The sequence below is a fragment of the Schistocerca gregaria genome, chromosome 6 (genome assembly GCF_023897955.1).
Source record: "Schistocerca gregaria isolate iqSchGreg1 chromosome 6, iqSchGreg1.2, whole genome shotgun sequence".
NCBI lineage: Eukaryota > Metazoa > Arthropoda > Insecta > Orthoptera > Acrididae > Schistocerca > Schistocerca gregaria.
The window spans coordinates 540,951,629-540,956,653 of record NC_064925.1 but is presented as its reverse complement, the minus strand read 5'-3'; the positions used below and the strand labels follow the sequence as shown (position 1 = coordinate 540,956,653).

Genomic DNA, 5,025 nt, shown 5'->3' with positions numbered 1-5,025 from the left:
CACCTGACACGTTCGAAGTCCGAGAGTTCTGCAGAGCGCCCCATTCTGCTCTCACACGATGTCTAATGTCAACTGAGGTCGCTGATATGGAGTACCTGGCAGTAGGTGACAGCACAATGAACCTAATATGAAAAACGTATGATTTTGGGGTGTCCGGTTACTTTTGATCACATAGTGTAGGTGGCGCTCGGTGAAAGTGTGGGTCGGCCGTGAGGCGTGTCGAGAACGTCCATGTAACTGCGATAACACCATGTCCTGGATGGCTCAGTGATTAACACACCTTCCTATTAAGGAGGATATCCAGGGTTCGAATCCTTGTCCGGTACAAATTTTCACTCGTCGCCGCTGATTCTGCGTGTAGTCCTTCCCTTTCCGTTCCTTTCTCCCCCCTCCACCTTCAATTTGCGTATAGAAATGTGTTACATGGTAAATTGAATGTCCCTTGTACATGCTTCTATGGAATAAACTTTTCTTCAATGACGAATTACCCTATAATACTAAAAGAACTATTGAACTAAAATAGAAAAATTGTGTCAACTTCTATACATTTTCATCTCCAAAATATGATATTATGCATAATGTCAAAGTTAGAGTTTATACGTTTATGAAAATCGATAACACGTTGAAACGGAACTTGTTGTCCCATTCCATATTTTTTCCATAATTTTTCTCAATAAATTCCAGTAAAGGAGAATTATGGCGAGAATGTTTTTACTCTGCAAAAATAAACCTGTGGGTAACAATCAGGAGAGAATGGACCAAGCGATGTTTATTTATTAATTGATCTTTGTTTCGTGTGTGCCATGTTTCTTTGTATCCCTTCCCTTTTGCAACCTGGGCTGTATGAATGAGATATTATGTGAAGTAGCAGAAAGTTTTGGTCAGAGGTCGTAGCATTGAATGAGTAGTGGTTCTATGGTAGGATAGTACCAACCCCCTAAACACGAACAAGTTTGGCAAATATAGTGTGCAAGGCAGGTCAGAGAGGCTACGAAGGCCCGAGTGTTGACTCTGTCAGGTTGGCGAACCTTCCCCTCCACCACTTTGCGTTTGTGCTTTGGTCAGGCCATGCACCATGGGCCTTAAACGCATGGCCGTATTATTGCTGTGTTCAACGGAAGTTCACTCATTGAATGTATTTTAATGAGGTCTTTCTTTTACATTAATGTATTTTTCATATGTTTTCTTTGTGTATTTTCTTTCCCGCCACGTGATCGGTTGGAGCAACCGACACATTGGTAAAGTGCAAAACGGTAGTGGTTGAGTGTAAGACAGGGACGGAATAATCTTGTGTGTCGCTACTTTTTTGAATTCTGTTGGCTACCACTACTTGGCCAAGTGTGTGGAGTAGTACTGATGTGATAATTAATGTTTCTTGTTCCCCCCATAACTGTTTGATTCGCCTACAATAAAGTGCGTTACGTCGAATACACGTTTTAATCTCTTGTATCTAGGAAAGTTCAGATTTTAATGCCCATAGACGGAATAAAGACTTGCAAAATTTTCCCACCACCTTATAGTAAATGTTCTTCCCCCAGCTCAGTAACGTGGTGTTTTTTCTAAAAGCAAGATTAAACCAAAATTGGCAGTCATAGTTAAGTGCACCACTTGGTACCCTTTCTTCAGTGTACGTTTTAACGAAAATTGAAATATTTAGGCAAATACTCTTCCGCTGTGACCGAGTTCACTTGTAGTGTCTTTGCTGAACTTGTTCTGGTGACCTATAGCAATTGACTGTAATAACCGTGTGTGCCTGTATAAAATTCTATTGAAGCCAAGTCTGCACTCCCCTCTCCCTTTCCATAATTACGTGGCGTAAATGAATCATGTTAGCTAGAGAGACCAGTTGTGGTGATGTATATTCCAACAGACACAATGGTTGTTATTGAAAAGACATCAGTATTGAAAAAATATTAATTAACCCATACCCTCGACTGATTATTTCCTTCCTTCATCATAAAGAATAAGTGAACGTCAGTACCACAGTTGAATGATGAGTCATGAAAGTAAATAAAGGCCGTATGATCCCTATTAATCCGTGCATGGGTACCTTCTGTAGTGGTTCTAAAAATATTGCGTTATCAGTTGCGTTCAAATTTTTACCAGTTGGTTAAACCCTCCCGCTAGGAATTGTTAATACCCGGCAATAAATCGCAAAGGCCTGTAATTTATAGACCACACGAATTTTTTAAACCATTACTATAGCTTGCAGGAGCTGTAGGACATGATAAGCGACAGAAATCCTCCTACCAGGTCGAGTTTTAACGTTAACTGTACCACCCGCTAATATGACTGTTACGTTTCAACGTAACTTGCAGTACTGGTTCTTAACAGTATAAAGACCTAAGAATGTAAAATATTCTATTGCTTTTGGAGATTTACCCGTTTCATTATTCTGAATGGTTTGTCAAGCTTTGTGCAGCACTTAATTGAATGTATTGTGTTGCACTTAAGTTCGCTGACAATCCAGTGACGTCATTCATGTCGAGCTGTTGCCACAGTCTGTCAGTAGTTTATACATCTACATCGATACACCGCAACCCACCTGTCGGTGTGTGGCGGAGGGTACCTTGAGTACCTCTACCGGTTCTCCCTTCTATTCCAATCTCGTATTGTTCGTGGAAAGAAAGATTGTCGGTATGCCTCTGTGTGGGCTCTCCTGTCTCTGATTTTATCCTCATGGTCTCTTCGCGAGGTATACGCAGGAGGGAGCAATATACTGCTTGACTCCTCGGTGAAGGTATGTTCTCGAAACTGCAACAAATGGCCATACCGAGCTACTGAGCGTTTCTCTCGCAGAGTCTTCCACTGATCTATGTAACGCTTTCGCGGTTACTAAATTATCGTGTAACGAAGCGGGCTGCTCTCCGTTGAACCTTCTCTTTCTCTTCTATCAACCCTATCTGGTATAGATCCCACACCGGTGAGCAGTATTCAAGCAGTGGGCGAACAAGTGTAATGTAACCTACTTCCTCTGTTTTCGGACTGCCTTAGGATTCTTCCAATGAATCTGTCTGGCATCTGCTTCACCGACGATCAACTTTATATGATCATTCCATTTTAAATCACTCCTAATGCCAACTCCCAGATAATTTATGGAATTAACTGCTTCCAGTTCCTGACCTGCTATATAGTAGTTAAATGATAAAGGATCATTATTTCTATGTATTCGCAGCCCATTACACTAGTCGACATTGAGATTCAATTGCCATTCCCTGCACCATGCGTCAATTCGTTGCAGATCCTCCTGCATTTCAGTACAATTTTCCGTTGTTACAACCTCTCGATATACTACAGCATCATCCGCAAAAAGCCTCAGTGAACTTCCGATGTTATCCACAACCTCATTTATATGTATAATGTGAATAGCAACGGTCCTACGACACTCCCCTGCGGCACACCTGAAATCACTCTTACTTCGGAAGACTTCTCTCCATTGAGAATAACATGCTGCGTTCTGTTATCTTGGAACTCTTCAATCCAATCACACAATTGGTCTGATAGTCCATATGCTCTTACTTTGTTCATTAAACGACTGTGGGGAACTGTATCAAACGCCTTGCGGAAGTCAAGAAACACGGCATCTACCTGGGAACCCGTGTCTATGGCCCTCTGAGTCTCGTGGACGAATAGCGCGAGCTGGATTTCACACGATCGTCTTTTTAGAAACCGATACTGATTCCTACAGAGTAGTCTTCATAAAAGCCATTATACTCGAACATAATACGTGTTCCAAAATTCTACATCTGATCGACGTTAGAGATATAGGTCTATAGTTCTGCAAATCTGTTCGACGTCCCTTCTTGAAAACGGGGATGACCTGTACTCTTTTCCAATATTCTGGAACGCTACACTCCTCTAGAGACCTACGGTACACTGCTTCAAGAAGGGATACAAGTTCCTTCGCGTACTCTGTGTAAAATCGAACTGGTATCCCATTAGGTGCAGCGGCCTTTCCTCTTTTGAGCGATTTTAATTTGTTTTCTATCCCTCTGTCATGTGTTTCGATATCTACCATTATGTTATCTGTGCGACAATCTAGGGAAGGAACTACAGTGCAGTCTTCCTCTGTGAAACAGCGTTGGAAAAAGACATTTAGTATTTCGGCCATTAGTCTGTCATCCTCTGTTTTAGTACCATTTTGGTCACAGAGTGTCTGGACATTTTGTTTTGATCCACCTACCGCTTTGATATAAGACCAAAATTTCTTAGGATTTTCTGCCAAGTCAGTACATAGAACTTTAGAATGAGTTTTTCACTCTGCAGCGAAGTGTGCTCTGATATGGAACTTCCTGGCAGATTAAAACTGCGTGCCGGGCCGAGACTCGAACTCGGGACCATTGCCTTTCGCGGGCAAGTGCTCTACCAACTGAGCTACCCAAGCACGACGCAGTTTTAATCTCGCCCTCACAGTTTTAATCTACCAGGAAGTTTCATATCAGCGCACACTTCGCTGCAGAGTGAAAATCTCATTCTGGAAACATCCCCCAGGCTGTGGCTAAGCCATGTCTCCGCAATATCCTTTATTTGAGGAGTGCTAGTTCTGCAAGGTTCGCAGAAGAGCTTCTGTAAATTTTGGAAGGTAGGAGACGAGGTACTGGCAGAAGTAAAGCTGTGAGGACGGGGCGTGAATCGTGCTTGGGTAGCTCAGTTGGTAGAGCACTTGCCCGCGAAAGGCAAAGGCCCCGAGTTCGAGTCTCGGCCCAGCACACAGTTCTAATCTGCCAGGAAGTTTCATATAGAACTTTACTTTCGAATTCATTGAATGCCTCTCGCAAGCGCTCCTCACACTACATTTCGCTTCGTATAATTTTTGTTTGTCTGCAAGGCTTTGGCTATGCTTATGTTTGCTGTGAAGTTCCCTTTGCTTCCGTAGCAGTTCTCTAATTCGGTTGTTGTACTACGGTGGCTCTTTTCCATTTCTTACGATCTTGTTTGGCACATACTCATCTAATGCATATTGTACGATGGTTTTGATCTTTGTCCACTGATCAACACTATCTGTACTTGAGACAAAACTTTTGT

General features: G+C 42.3%; 2 non-coding genes across 2 annotated transcripts; one reads left to right on the top strand and one right to left on the bottom strand.

The window, feature by feature from the left end:
* Nucleotides 1-4,307: 4,307 nt before the first annotated feature.
* Nucleotides 4,308-4,384, bottom strand: Trnas-cga (transfer RNA serine (anticodon CGA)). The gene has a single exon. It is a non-coding gene; the product is annotated as a tRNA-Ser (tRNA).
* A 251-nt stretch (nt 4,385-4,635) lies between these two features.
* Nucleotides 4,636-4,710, top strand: Trnas-cga (transfer RNA serine (anticodon CGA)). The gene has a single exon. It is a non-coding gene; the product is annotated as a tRNA-Ser (tRNA).
* The last annotated feature ends 315 nt before the right edge of the window (nt 4,711-5,025 follow it).